At 42.7% G+C, this 14,907-nt stretch overlaps 1 non-coding gene across 1 annotated transcript; it reads right to left on the bottom strand.

Annotated features, from left to right (window-relative positions):
- Nucleotides 1-494: 494 nt before the first annotated feature.
- Trnas-cga (transfer RNA serine (anticodon CGA)) lies at nt 495-569 on the bottom strand. The gene has a single exon. It is a non-coding gene; the product is annotated as a tRNA-Ser (tRNA).
- Between the last annotated feature and the right edge of the window lie 14,338 nt (nt 570-14,907).

Genomic DNA, 14,907 nt, shown 5'->3' with positions numbered 1-14,907 from the left:
CATACATACAAAAGCATTAGATTTGCAGCACAAGGAGCTATATCTGATTCTGGCACTGTTGACGAACTCGTACAGGATTTTATACGTTGCTATATCGTTGGATTGTAATAAAGTTTGAAGGCTGTTTGGGAACTGATGACCAAGAGCCCGAGGATTACATATACGTATAAAACTTCCTGGCAGATTAAAACTGTGTGCCCGACCGAGACTCGAACTCGGGACCTTTGCCTTTCGCGGGCAAGTGCTCTACCAACTGAGCTACCGAAGCACGACCCACGGCCGGTACTCACAGCTTTACTTCTGCCAGTACCTCGTCTCCTACCTTCCAAACTTTACAGAAGCTCTCCTGCGAACCTTGCAGAACTAGCACTCCTGAAAGAAAGGATACTGCGGAGACATGGCTTAGCCACAGCCTGGGGGATGTTTCCAGAATGAGATTTTCACTCTGCAGCGGAGTGTGCGCTGATATGAAACTTCCTGGCAGATTAAAACTGTGCGCCCGACCGAGACTCGAACTCGGGACCTTTGCCTTTCGCGGGCAAGTGCTCTACCAACTGAGCTACCGAAGCACGACCCACGGCCGGTACTCACAGTTTTACTTCTGCCAGTACCTCGTCTCCTACCTTCCAAACTTTACAGAAGCTCTCCTGCGAACCTGTATCGAAAAAAAAAATGGTAAGGTGACCGCTCGTGATAATTTTCGTTGTCGTCATTCCATTTGCAGATGATGGTAGTCATTATTCGAAATTGTGAGTTCGTTTGATGTGTTTCGTAACGCTGCGGTCGCCGTAGCGCCTGTTCCTTTGGACATGCTTGCAAGTCGAAAAGAGCTTTGCATCGCAATCAGAATCACACAGGCACAGTAATATCGCTGTTCGTATGGACTGTTGTGGTGCGGTTGAAGGGGACTTTTCCGCGCCTTGTAACTTAATGCCTCCATCTTCATATATTCAACCGCGACAGGTGGAAGTTGCTTATTTAGCCAATATCTTCAGTACACACAGTATGATGTTAATTTCCAGATTTTTTCGTCAAGGGGCCCATATTCGTCGAAAGAGAGCAGCAGGAGGAATTCCTTGCAGAGCAATATTCATCGCATCTTCAACGATGATTCATTTGCTTCAACAAGTAATGGGTTGGCTGGGATTGACATGGACGCCCAAGTAACTGTACGCAAAGCTTTGTATTGCGAATTGTCGAGATGTTGCAGCTTGCTGTCTGACGCTGATCCGTAGCACATGAGTCCGTAATCAAAATGCATCCTGAGTAGGGTCCGCTATAAAATCATCGCTGTCCGCCGGGCCGGCCGTGTGGTTCCAGCCACTACAGTCTGGAGCCGAGCGACCGCAACGGTCGCAGCTTCGGATCCTGCCTCGGGCATGGATGTGTGTGATGTCCTTAGGTTGGTTCAAATGGCTCTGAGCACTATGGGACTCAACTGCTGAGGTCATAAGTCCCCTAGAACTTAGAACTACTTAAACCTAACTAACCTAAGGACAACACACACATCCATGCCCGAGGCAGGATTCGAACCTGCGACCGTAGCGGTCGCGCGGTTCCAGACTGTAGCGCCAGAACCGCTCGGCCACCAGCGGCCGGCCGATGTCCTTAGGTTAGTTAGGTTTAATTAGTTCTAAGTTCTAGGCAACTGATGACCTCAGAAGTTAAGTCGCATAGTGCTCAGAGCCATTTGAACCATTTGAACCTGTCCGCCACCCAGTGCTCCACCACACTCGAGTCGTAGCTCTGACGAGATTGCATTTTCTTTCTAGTAGTGATATTTCGGATATGATGAGCCCATCTCAGTTTATCATAGGTAAACATCCCAAGATATTTTTTTCGGAACAGGATAATTATGTTTTCACAGTTGCATGTGAATGTTTATCAGTGCATAAATTTCATTTGCGCACTTTATGGTGAATGACATTAGTCCGTTTCATATTTAATACTGAATTCAGTATCTTCTCAATAATAGCGAAGGCGACTCGTAGCTGTTTTAGTATCTGCGCTGCGTGACAACGCTACGGAACTGTCACCGTCTACACAACTATACTAGCCGACGGAGGATTGACTACAAGCCGGTAAGCTGAACCCCAGAAGTGGAAACGAATCTCGACGAGCGAGTGAATTTAAAAGGGAGTAGAGAGTTTGAATACCGTGTAGAGAACGATCTCGCCGGAAAAGGCAAAACGCGACCAGCGCGAGCGACTCACAACTAAGCCCACTGAAGCAGAGCACAGCCCGAGGCGAAAGGCTTGGTCTGCCGGCGTTAAAAAACAGTCAGAGATGCTGCCGGCAAGTAAACATCTGGGTCAGTGGCTCTGCCAATGCTACACTACGCCTGAGACCTGCGTGACAGTGTTGTGCGCTATTTCGTCGCGATAACCACGACAGTTCCTGTACATTCATATCGATATCCACTGGCGGGGATATTTAAGCTGCGATGAGGTTTTTAGGTTAAATTTATGTGTTACACTTTACAAAAAGCTGTAGCTGCAATAACAAGAAAACTGTAGCTGCAATAATCCGCGCGGGATTAGCCGAGCGGTCTCAGGCGCTGCAGTCATGGACTGTGCGGCTGACCCCGGCGTAGGTTCGAGTCCTCCCTCGGGCATGGGTGTGTGTGTTTGTCCTTAGGATAATTTAGGTTAAGTAGTGTGTAAGCTTAGGGACTGATGACCTTAGCAGTTAAGTCCCACACACATCGGAACTTTTTTTTTTTTTTTTTGCAATAATCCGTGCACGTTCGCTTGAAAATCTTACTTTTTGTATTGCTATTATTAGAATTTTGTGCATTTTGAATACGTTTTTATGTAGTACGTGTAATTTTTCTTCTTGTAAGAGTGAATTGTGTTCACTGTCTCAAAAAGATTTCCCAAATTTGCAAGGCGTTGGCTCCTGTATGTCAATCCAGAATCCAAAGGTCTAGTTGTACTGTTATGAAGAGCCATGGATTAGCCACCAGCTAATGTACAGAAGCCATTCGTACCACGCTTCGTTGTACTTGGTTATCAAAGATCTTGGCGATGGAGTGGTTAGTACCGAAACTTACGATTCAAGCCGTAACCCTGGTCAACAAATGCCAACAACCGTCCGCCTGTTTCACGTGGGTGTAGGTAATCTCTAATGTGGTTCTTTCACTTTCTTTGCCGTTAAGATGGCGTCACACACCTCCTTGCGCCGAAGAAACAGCTGGTAGCTTTCGCCTTCTACCTAATCAGGGGCGCTCTAGTGCTATCAGCCGGGCCACATGACCTCTGGACTTTTAAGAGCTCGTAACGCATACTGCATCTCCTTCCTCATCACTTGGACGAAGGCTTTTTTTAAACGTCAAGTATTTGCCAGAAGGCAGTTTGTTCAGAACACACCAGTTCCCTAGTGCGCATGATCCTAACGGAGATCCTGTGTCCTTGTCCAGCCGTGTAGTGGATTGCTTAGTTAGTACCTTGGGAATTAACAGTCATGTATGGGAAACTGAACCGCTATGCTAATTAGAATTTTTTGTCTATCTACGCAAAGAAGTCTCCTCAAGTGCTAGAAAATCAGCCAAAGATGAAAGCCAACACCTGTGTATACGCTCCTTTCCCTCGTTCTCGCTTGATAAAAAAAAGCACTCTATCAGGCGACGAGTGGCCTACCGGGGCCATCCGACCGCCGTGTCATCCTCAGTGGAGGATGCGAATAGGTGGGCCGTGGGGTCAGCACACCGCTCTCGCGGTCGTTATGATGGTATTCTTGACCGAAGCTGCTACTATTCGGTCGAGTAGCTCCTCAATTGGCACCACGAGGCTGAGTGCACCCCGAAAAATGGCAAAGCGCATGGCGGCCTGGATGGTCACCCATGCAAGTGCCGACCACGCCCGACAGCGCTTAACTTGGGTGATCTCACGGGAACCGGTGTATCCACTGCGTTCTCGCTTGATGGAAAAGTAAAACAGTTTGAAATGAACTATTAATCATTTTGAGGTTTTTGTGTATTACTATCTTCTAAAAGACTTAGAATACAAATACAGTTACCGCGCGAAACAGTCTTTTAATATCTAGCACTTGGAAATCTCCGTATTACCGTTACTTTGAGCTGATCCCTGCTTTTCAGTTTCAACATCATCAATGATTTTGTACATGTTTCATATTTAACACCATTCCGTTAACAACACCGAGCGAGGTGGCGCAGTGGTAAGACACTGGACTCGCATTCGGGAGGACGACGGTTCAATCCCGTGTCCGCCCATCCTGATTTAGGTTTTCCGTGATTTCCCTAAATCACTCCAGGCAAATGCCGGGATGGTTCATCTGAAAGGGCACGGCCGGCTTCCTTCCCCATCCTTCCCTACTCCGATGAGACCGATGACCACGCTGTCTGGTCTCCTTCCCCAAACCAACCAACCGTTAACAACAATATTTTGTAATGTACATCAACAACCAAACTGTTGCTTTGCAGTTTCATCTTCGTCTTTTCTTTGCTAAAACCATATCATAGTTTCAGTTTCCAGGAACGATTTGTCTGATATACGCGTATTAGCGAGAACATATTCGTTGTCGCTTTTCTACTTATATTTACACTACGCAAATTCTGTTACTCTCTACTGCAAATAACAGTAATAAATGCGTATGAAGTACAGTATTACGGTTTTTAGTATTGTTGGCGAACACTGGTGGGTTCGATCATAGAAGACTCATCTCCTACAGTTGTCACGTGAAATATTTCCATCCGGCTACTAAATTATTATCAATCGTGTCTCCAGAATGGAAACAATCCGCTGAACCGCGGCTAAACTATTTCTCCCCAATATCTTCTCTTCCAGGAGTGTTAGTTCCGAAAGTTATGCAGGAAAACATCTGTGACTTCTGGGAAGTAAGGTAGCGGTACTTGCGGAAGTAAAACAGTGAAGGCGGGGCGTGAGCAGAGCCCAGATAGTCCAGACAGCAGAGCAATGGCCTGCTAAAGGCAGAGATTCATGGCTCGTTAGCTACATTATCTGATCAAAAGTATTTGGACGCCCCTATGTAATGCGGAATTGGCCACTAGATGTCACCCGAGGCGGGCCCGCAGTATGCAAGGAGGCAAGGAGTACTGTGTTGTCATTACAGGAGCAGTAAACGTAAAGTGGCTCGATCAGGAGAGCTCACAAGGAACCCCTTGAGTGCGAGGTCGCAAAAGGCAAATGATGTTTACGGCATTCGACGCCTCACATATTGTCTACCATGCAACTAGAATATTGGCTGCCAGTGGCAACAGGGGATGGAACTGGAGGTACCCAACAGTGAGCACATTATGAGGCTACGGAACGCAGTTGAACTGCTTAGTCGATGAGTGACTCACAATAGTGCTACAGTGCTAGTGGTGCTGATAAAAAGCAGAGCAATGGCAACGATAAACGAAAAAAAACATTACATTATACTTACAATAACAGTTGCCGAAGTTAACGTTTCGTGAGAAAGGAACCAAAGAAATTTCACAGAATGAGCAACAAGTGGCAAATGAAAAGCGTTTCTACAAGGTGAATCAGTGGAATGTGGTGTCGTATACGCTCGACTGTGCGGATAATGTACTTGAGGAGTACAATCATGACGATTCATGCTTAACAAGTGAAAGTGATAATTAAGCAGGTGTCGAGTCATATACTTATTAATTCTTGTCGGACAGGGGAGCCACAAATCCCGTCTCCAGTGAAACGTCGTAAAGAACAATCATTGTCAAACGGGCAGGTACTAAACATAATTAGTACCCGGAAGATCATCCGCAGCATAGTAAAAAAACATTTATGAACAGATTTAGAATAAGTCCGTAGCAATATGATCGTGTAGTGCATAAGAAAAACAACGGTTATTCAAGGAAGGACTGGTGTTTGCGCTTTTCAAGGATGTTTGATACAATTTACAGGACGTGCATGATAGAGTCGTACTACGTTCGACACATTAAGTGCGCGCGACGTAGATTACAGTGGTTCCAAGGGAAGCAGTTGCTGGTTGCATAACTTCAAACAGTGCTACAGAATTAGAGGACGTAAGATAACGAAATTTCAAATAAAGCATCAAACTGACGCTGCGCAGCAAACGGCGGGATTAGATCGAAAATTTGTAGATGAGATAAACAATCTTATCCCATCCTGCAGTAAGGAATCTGTATTCAACTAACTCTGACAAATCGGGGTTTGAAGAGGAAATGCATATGAAAGGAACCCTGGAAGTTGGAGGTGGTCTGCGCCCCACGATTCTTTCTCGTGTGCGTGACCTTGCAAGGGCAGTAGGCAATATTTACGTCACAGCAAGAAAGAGGGGAAAATGGGCGTAAGAGGACTACTACTATGGTATGAGCACTGCTTTTGGCCAGTAGCTGGTCAAAATGACTTGTTTTGCTTGATTCCTAGTCTATGAATATAAAATCATATCCTTTAGAGTAAACGATGCCTCCAGAATAGTGTGTGACACTACAGTTCATACCACCTGGAATTACTGGACAAATTCTGTCTCTGGGTTTTTTTCCATGCCAATAAAACACATTATCGCGCTAAGTGCAACTTCGCCTTAAGGGACAGCAAGTTTCACGATAACCTCCACGGAAGACTGTTTCGCATTCGGCTGCAAGCCATCACATTTCGTCATTTCTCATCACCCCGTTACACCAACATGATTCTGCATGCATTCTTTAAGAGTGGATACCTAGCTGAACGTCATGCACGGTTTGTAACTCCCAAGGCGTTCGCCTTCTATCTTGATAGTGCGAAACTTTGTGCTCACTGTGACGCGCCATTTTTCATACGGCGTTGATGGTGCAAGTTAATGGTTTGTTTTGAACATTTCTTGAATGTGGACGATGTCAGTTTTGTAAAGTGTAATACGTACATCCCATAGAAGATTGACCTCTCCAACTCTCAGACACTCATCTTTATCGTCCTACTGACGCACATGGTGAGTCAATAATTGCTAATATTTATTTCCGTCATAATTGTTAACATGAAACTTTGAAATAAGCCTTTTCTGAAGATTGAATTTGCGATCTCATACTCAGTGGGTTCCTTATCAGTGACTTTGAACGTGGACTAGTAATAAGATATCACTTGAGTACCATATCCACCGGAGACATGTCAACCTTTCCAAAGCTGCCCAAGTCAAAACCAAAACCATGCAGATCTCACGTAGCCTACTAACCGGAATGGTTCTTTTGTTAAGGGCACAGCCGAATTCCTTCCCTGCCGGCCGCGGTGGTCTAGCGGTTCTAGGCGCTCAGTCCGGAACCGCGAGACTGCTACGGTCGCAGGTTCGAATCCTGCCTCGGGCATGGATGTGTGTGATGTCCTTAGGTTAGTTAGGTTTAAGTAGTTCTAAGTTCTAGGGGACTGATGACCACAGATGTTAAGTCCCATAGTGCTCAGAGCCATTTGAACCATTTTTGAATTCCTTCCCTATCATTTCCTAACCCGACCCTGTCTCTAAAGACCCCGCCGTCGACGGGATGTTAATGTCATATCTCCTGTCCTCCTTTTCATGTACTGGCGGACAGTGACCGTCGACCATTGTGGAACATATTTGAAAAAATCACATGACATCAGCGGAAGGAATCACTCTTCAGTTCCAAAGTGCTATTAACATTCCTACTAGCACAATGAATGTGAGTAAGAGTTAAAAAAGAATATGGTGGAATGATCGAGCAACTCCTCATAAGCTGCAGATTTCTGTAGTCAATTCCAAGCGACGTTTGTGGTGGTGTAAAGGGAGCAGTGGACGATCGAAACAAGTGATTTGGAATGGTAAATCACGCTTTACGAAGCGTTTGGGTTTGGTGAATGCCTGTAGATGTTGCCTGCCGTCTTGTGTAGTGTCAGCGCTGAAGTGTGGAGGAGGAGGGGTTACGGCATGAGAGTGTTTTCGTGGTTAGATTATGGTCCTCTTATGGGGATTAAGAAAACGCTAAATGCTGATGTATGTGAAAACATTATGCAGCACTGCTTACAGCCTACGGCACAGGAACAGTTAGGATATGTGTGGCAACTGTTTGTGGACCATAACACTCCTGAAATGGACAGGTTTGCACAGAGTCCCGAGAGCGAGGTGGCTCAGTGGTCAGCACACTGGACTCGCATTCGGGAGAGCGATGGTTCAAACTCGCTTCCGGCCATCCTGATTTACCATCTCCATGACTTTAGTAAATAGCTTCAGGCAAATGCCGCAACAGTTCCTTTGAAAGGACTCGGTCGATTTCCTTCCCCATATTTCTCTATTCCTATGGGGCCGATGACCTCACTGTCTGGTCCTTTCCCCCAAATCAACCAAGCATCCAGAGTACCGAGCTGAAGGCGATTGAAAACCTTTCGAATGAGAGAGCACGTCGAATGCGTTCCAGACCTCAACGACTACAGCACTATCTTTCTGATTTCGGCTCTTGAGGAAGAATGGGCTGTTGTAATTCCTCCACAGGCATTCAGACAGGTGGACGTGTAACCTACATTAATGCCTCCTAATAAGTATCCAGATAATTTTGATCAGATACTGGTTATCGGATTACTGTGATGGCATAACTAATTATCAGAGCCTAAATTTACAAGAAACGACGATAGAAGGGTGAGAGTACACCTTATCATCACTGGATTACGTGGCGAGCATCTGAATTAAATTGTATATTCTTTACGGCATCCTACAAAGCCAGGTCTTTGTGTATTTCTGCTCGAGTTCGCACATATGGGGACATTTTTTTTATCAATGGTTCACTTTGAACCCATTCTGAAGGGTACAATAACGCTAAATTTCATAATTTCTTTACATTTTATTTCCACATTTATGGAAACTTCAGAAACAGACCTCCACATAATACAGTTACAGATCAGATACGTCTTATGCAAGGACAGGGAAAGAAAATGACATCCATTGCAATCAGAAAATTACTAGTAGAATGTGGACGTGTCTCAATAATCAGCATGCTCCTTGAGTGATTTTTCATGCGCACAGAATCTGGTGACTAGGAACACTACGTCGTAATGGTTGTTTTCTTTAGCCGTACTGCGGTGACATGTTGTCTGTTCTGTCGGTATGTTAAATGTATACCATGAGAACGAAAGGCACCCCATTACTGAGAATCACCACTCGCAACCACGAAGGCGTACCATGTAAATCGAGCACAATCGGCAGCTATGTGCTATTCCGAACTAAACTGTTATGTCTCCGAGTTTAACCTTCTGTTCTTCGTTCTACAGTAATTAACAGCTTTCCCAGAGTCCCTAGAGTAGGTTTTATTCGGTGTAATCATCGGAGTAGTAGTAGAATATTTTACAAAACGCCTCTTATTGACACATATCAGTTATACTGATAACTCTAGAATTGATATTTTCCATATTGAACCGCGTTATGGAGACTAACTGGTAAGGCACGACACAGCATTTTCTTTCATTTTTTTAATTTTTTTACTTTGATAGCTCTATTATTCCGCAGCATATTTGACTTGCTTACTGTAACGGCTTAGACAAAATATACGAAAAGATTTGTTTCAAAATGTTATTAAATTTCCAGTACGGAGGAATGTCTGTGTACTTTACAGAGAGCACTGGCTCGTTCGCAGGACTGAGTTGGGGAAGCTCATAACGAGATTGTATGGTCCGTTTACCACTCTACACATCTGTTGCTGTACTTTGCATAAACAGTTTCAACATTTAGGCAGCTTTTCAGCAAATGATATTACAGTAGTCTTGTCGTGTAGCGAAGAGGCAATGCATATTTCAGTATGGCCTCCTGAGTTGTACTAATGCATGCGAATTTTATCACATGGGAATACACTATAATAGTATGTAATTATTAATGTATGGTGCGGAGTTTTAATTCTAGGCAGATATTATATATTACCAATAGCCACTAAAATATGGAAATAAGACTTCGTGCAGTTTTTCTATTTCTACGTGAATATTTTACCCTATTATTGAGACATGAGAGGCACATTGCACAACTATGAACGGTAGCGCGTATATAACATGTTTTGTCCTTCAGTATCGCAATGACCTAAGAATACGCTCATCGTTACGATACATCATGGGTGACTTCTAAAGATAGTTTTATTTTTTGTTGTTGTCAACAACTTGTTTTCCACATTAACTGACTAATCCTTCGGTTCATGGTAGAACATTTTGTACATTATGAATGAAGAAACACACTATACCTGTGAAATATTCTACAATATTTACGGCTGTTACGCTCTCATCAAGTGGTAAGATGAATGTGTGTGGCTTTGAAATTTCTATGGGATAAAAGATTTTAAACTAGTGCAACCACAGAGTACCTCTGTTGGTTTACAGAGACGACAGTTGTTAATTATTAACTAAAGCGATAGGGGTTATTCAACTAAAAATGCAGTATAAAATATTTTGGCTAGATAACACGTGGGACACATTAAATACTGAACTACATGACACTCTACAACAGCTGTTCTGTAAAAGCTGTAAACCGGTTTGTGAAATAATAAGTGTTATTGACGATTACCAGTACGCAAGTACCGTGTATTTTTCCATTCATAAACTTCTTTTTCCGAGATAAATGTATCTCTGGTTTAAGCTCATGTGTCAGTGTTTGCTTGCAAATTTCTTTATGGATGGGATCTGTATTCAGCAAAACGCTTTTTTCTTCTCGTACCCAGACATGTTTCAGTTGATTTTTCTTTATTTCTATTAAAGAACAGGAAACTGCTCTTTACTGTCTGTACAAACATAGATTCGAGTTTTTAAGGAAGTACTCACTAATTCGAAAACAATCAAGATATTTATATCTATCTTGTTACCACATGCTGTGGTATTCATGGTTTTTTACGTTTTCATTACAGTCGTTATTCTTTTACAGTGTGTCATCTGCAGCCTTACAGAATACAGAACTTAATATGGGAAACTGACTTATATCGAAAGTTTACGATAGGGGTGTTAGGGTTAGGCCAAACATGAATTAATTCTATACTGAAGATTGTATGCGTGTAGCTCAGCGTGATCTAACAGTTTCTGAGAGCAGAGAATAAAATGGCTCTGAGCACTATGGGACTTAACACCTGTGGTCATCAGTCCCCAGAACTTAGAACTACTTAAACCTAACTTACCTAAGGATATCACACACATCCATGCCCGCCCGAGGCAGGATACGAACCTGCGACCGGAGCGGTCACGCGGTTCCAGACTGAAGCGCCTAGAACCGCACGGCCACACCGACCGGCAGCAGAGAATAGAGTTGCGTTGCAGATAACAGTTTATTCATTCATTATATCCTTTCCTTCCACTATCCTTTTTTTTTATTTGGTGCTTCTCCGTAATCGTTAATTTTGCTGTATATGATAATCCTTAAGTCAGCGTTGATGTCTGCTATTTTATGATTCATGTACATACGGTGCTCAGCGAATGTATAATGAGACCTGCTACTTTTTAGCGCTCTTTTGTGTTCAGTGTATCTAATATTGAAATTTCTGCTTGTCCGTCCAATATATACCAATTTTAAGTCCTAAACTGTCAGTTTATAAATATCAGTTATGTTGTGTTTTTCTGTGCTCGTGTTGGCTTGTCCTGATTTCTCTGTATATAATTATTTGTTCTGTAGGTCACTTTTTTCGAAATATTAGAAAAGCATAGTTAGAGTTCTACTTCTGAAATTGTCGGTTCAGTTTCTCATAAAAACACATGGCAGAAGATACCTCATCAACTTTTTGAATTATTAGGGAAAAACCAGTTTTCGTACTTCAGGTAAAAAGTTGCACTAAAACTTAAGGTTATTTTATCATGGTGTACCTAGTATTACCAAAGAAGGAAAATATTATTTGCCACCATAATTTTTAATTCTGAACTTGGTACTAATTCTCGATTTCTGCTTTTCAACAATGTGTTGGTTGCCAGAATGAGATTTTCACTCTGCAGCGGAGTGTGCGCTGATATGAAACTTCCTGGCAGATTAAAACTGTGTGCCCGACCGAGACTCGAACTCGGGACCTTTGCCTTTCGCGGGCAAGTGCTCTACCAACAGAGCTACCGAAGCACGACTCACGCCCGGTACTCACAGCTTTACTTCTGCCAGTACCTCGTCTCCTACCTTCCAAACTTTACAGAAGCTCTCCTGCGAGGTTCAAATGGCTCTGAGCACTATGGGACTCAACTGCTGAGGTCATTAGTCCCCTAGAACTTAGAACTAGTTAAACCTAACTAACCTAAGGACATCACAAACATCCATGCCCGAGGCAGGATTCGAACCTGCGACCGTAGCGGACTTGCGGTTCCAGACTGCAGCGCCTTTAACCGCACGGCCACTTCGGCCGGCCAACAATGTGTTCTATTAATGGTTGATCGTCGATATTTTTAAAGTCCTTATTGGGAAACTTGAATGAATTTACACATATTTATTTTCTAGTTTTAAATCTATATGTTGGTTACTTACGTTATGTTCACCTGCAGATCTTCCAGATAAGAGATGTTGATGTTTCGGAGATACTTCTCCATCTGAAAAATGAAAGACGGAAATATTTTCAGGTAAGATGATCATTATGTTCTTGTGTGGACAAGTATCTATAATGAAGAGTTGAAGAATATACACATTTGTTTATTTGACTTACACTTTGATTTCGAACGTTTCACGTGCAAATTATTCATCTGAGTAAGTCTTGTTTTATGACGCTCGCTTTACGCGTACAAAACGCGATGCAGTCACAAAGTTTCGACGCTTATGAACAGCTGTCACGAAAGCAAACTAAGTGCGATGCTGATTTTGTCAAGGAAACAGTTCTAGTATCTTGTCTATTAGGAGAGATCAGCTGATTATTTGTCATATTATTGTTTCTTTAATATAAAGTAGCTTCTGCGATGAACAATTTAAATATTGTAGGTAACTGGTTTACTGAAACTATGGGAAAGTGTGACAAACTATCGAAAAAGGATGATGTATACACAAAATATGAACAGCTCTAAAAGGATATATATGCATCGTCCCTTGACTTATAAAAATTGTCAGAAGGAAATCTATCGAAGTTTTTAGCTGTTGTTTATTATTTCGAGTATCTGTTACAGGGAATATGTTTCAAGCTGTAAAGATGAGTTACCTCCTCATTCGACAGAAAAAGAGCTAACTCTACAGCAATCTTTCAGATGGTGGTCAGAGTCATTTTGCCGAGTGTTTTGATATAAGGAATCCTTGGTCCCTACTTGACCCTGACATTTGGCCTGTTGCCCCTATTTCTGTGGTTGGGATTGAATTTTGTGGAGAATTCACATCAATTGAAATACGAGTAATAAGTAATTAGTGTATTGCCACACGGTGTTGCTGCGAGCACCAGAAGGCTTTACTCAGTTGTATATCCGCAAGACACCGCATCTAGACAACGAAAAAACACTGTTGCTCAAGAGTACGATACTTAACAACACAGCTGTTGCGGCAGTCCCATAAACTGGTAACTCACAAACTAGTACCTTCACATAACCCCAAAGAAAGGTACATCGGTGTCTCGTTTACTGCACGAGCTGGCTACGGAAGAGGACAAATCCATTGCTGCCCAAATTCAATAGAAATATGATTCATTACGCTGATAGCAAAGTGTGTCCACGCTCCGTCATTTAAAACTTTGTTGTTGTATCCTATTTTGTTTCACAAATATTCTGTTTGAAATTGGGCACAACCTTAAAACAAATCAAGTGCCTCATGACCGTGATGTAGTGCAGGACAGAAAGAAAGTCAGCATCAGTCGTAATCCCATCTGTATTTTATTGTGGATCTAGATTTTAACTAACAGCGCAACTGTCATCAGCCAAACCAACTGATGCTTGCCAAGATTATATTCTAGTATGTGTCGTTATCGCTATGCTGAGTCTACATGACTACCTATAACGCTTCGAAGATAGCTGGAATGAAAAAAATACAGATGATATAACGTCCCCGACGCTGACCTTCTCGCTCTCTCTCTCTCTCTCTCTCTCTCTCTCTCTCTCTCTCTCAAAAAAAAAAAAAAAAAAAAAAATATATATATATATATATATATATATATATATATATTCTTAGAAGTTCAGTTATTGAACAAATCACAAGAATTAGTAATTTTTGTGTGCAAACGCATACAAGTTTTTTATAATAATAATAATAATAATAAACACTAAAGTAGCATTGTTATACATACGTAGTGAGATTGTATTGTAAAATAACAAAGTGCTCAAGACAATTACACAGGGTGTCCATAGCTAAAGTTCCAGTCTTAAAACGCTGTAAAAAGAGTATCATAGCTCAGAATGACGTAAAATTTGAACTGATTATTCTTGACAAAGGGGAGAACGTCATAGAACAAAAAATGTAACTAAAATTTGGCGAATAGATGCACCTGTAAGCGTCAGAATATGCCCACCAATAGACGCGTGGCATACGACTGTTCCGTGGTTTGCGCCCGAGACGCCCAACGTGATTGTCACCGCGTAGGATCGTGCGGTACTTCTAAAGCTGTTTTACAAGGATGGTGACTGTGCGCTACAAGCTCTGCAGAAGTTCCGGGCACTCAAAGGTATGAAAAAAGGCACTGGTCCGATGTCTGCTAAGAGGATGGTAAAAATAATTATAAAATTCGATGTGACGTGCAAACGTGCATTACACGGGGAATTGCCCGAACGTTGAACACGCCTGCGAGCACGGTGCACAAAATCTTACGGAACATTCTGCATTACTATACAAACAAAATCACACATGTTCAACAGCTGCTCCCTGCTGACCTAAAAGCCGGCCGGTGTGGCCAAGCGGTTCTAGGCGCTACAGTGGAACCGCGCGACCGCTACGGTCGCAGGTTCGAATCCTGCCTCGGGCATGGATATGCGTGATGTCCTTAGGTTAGTTAGGTTTAAGTAGTTCTAAGTTCTAGGGGACTGATGACCTCAGCTGTTAAGTCACATAGTGCTCAGAGCAATGTTTTTGCTGACCTAAAAGCAAGAT

This window comes from Schistocerca nitens, chromosome 3, assembly GCF_023898315.1.
Source record: "Schistocerca nitens isolate TAMUIC-IGC-003100 chromosome 3, iqSchNite1.1, whole genome shotgun sequence".
NCBI lineage: Eukaryota > Metazoa > Arthropoda > Insecta > Orthoptera > Acrididae > Schistocerca > Schistocerca nitens.
Note: the sequence above shows the minus strand (reverse complement) of the source record. Positions and strands in the feature narration are given on the sequence as shown.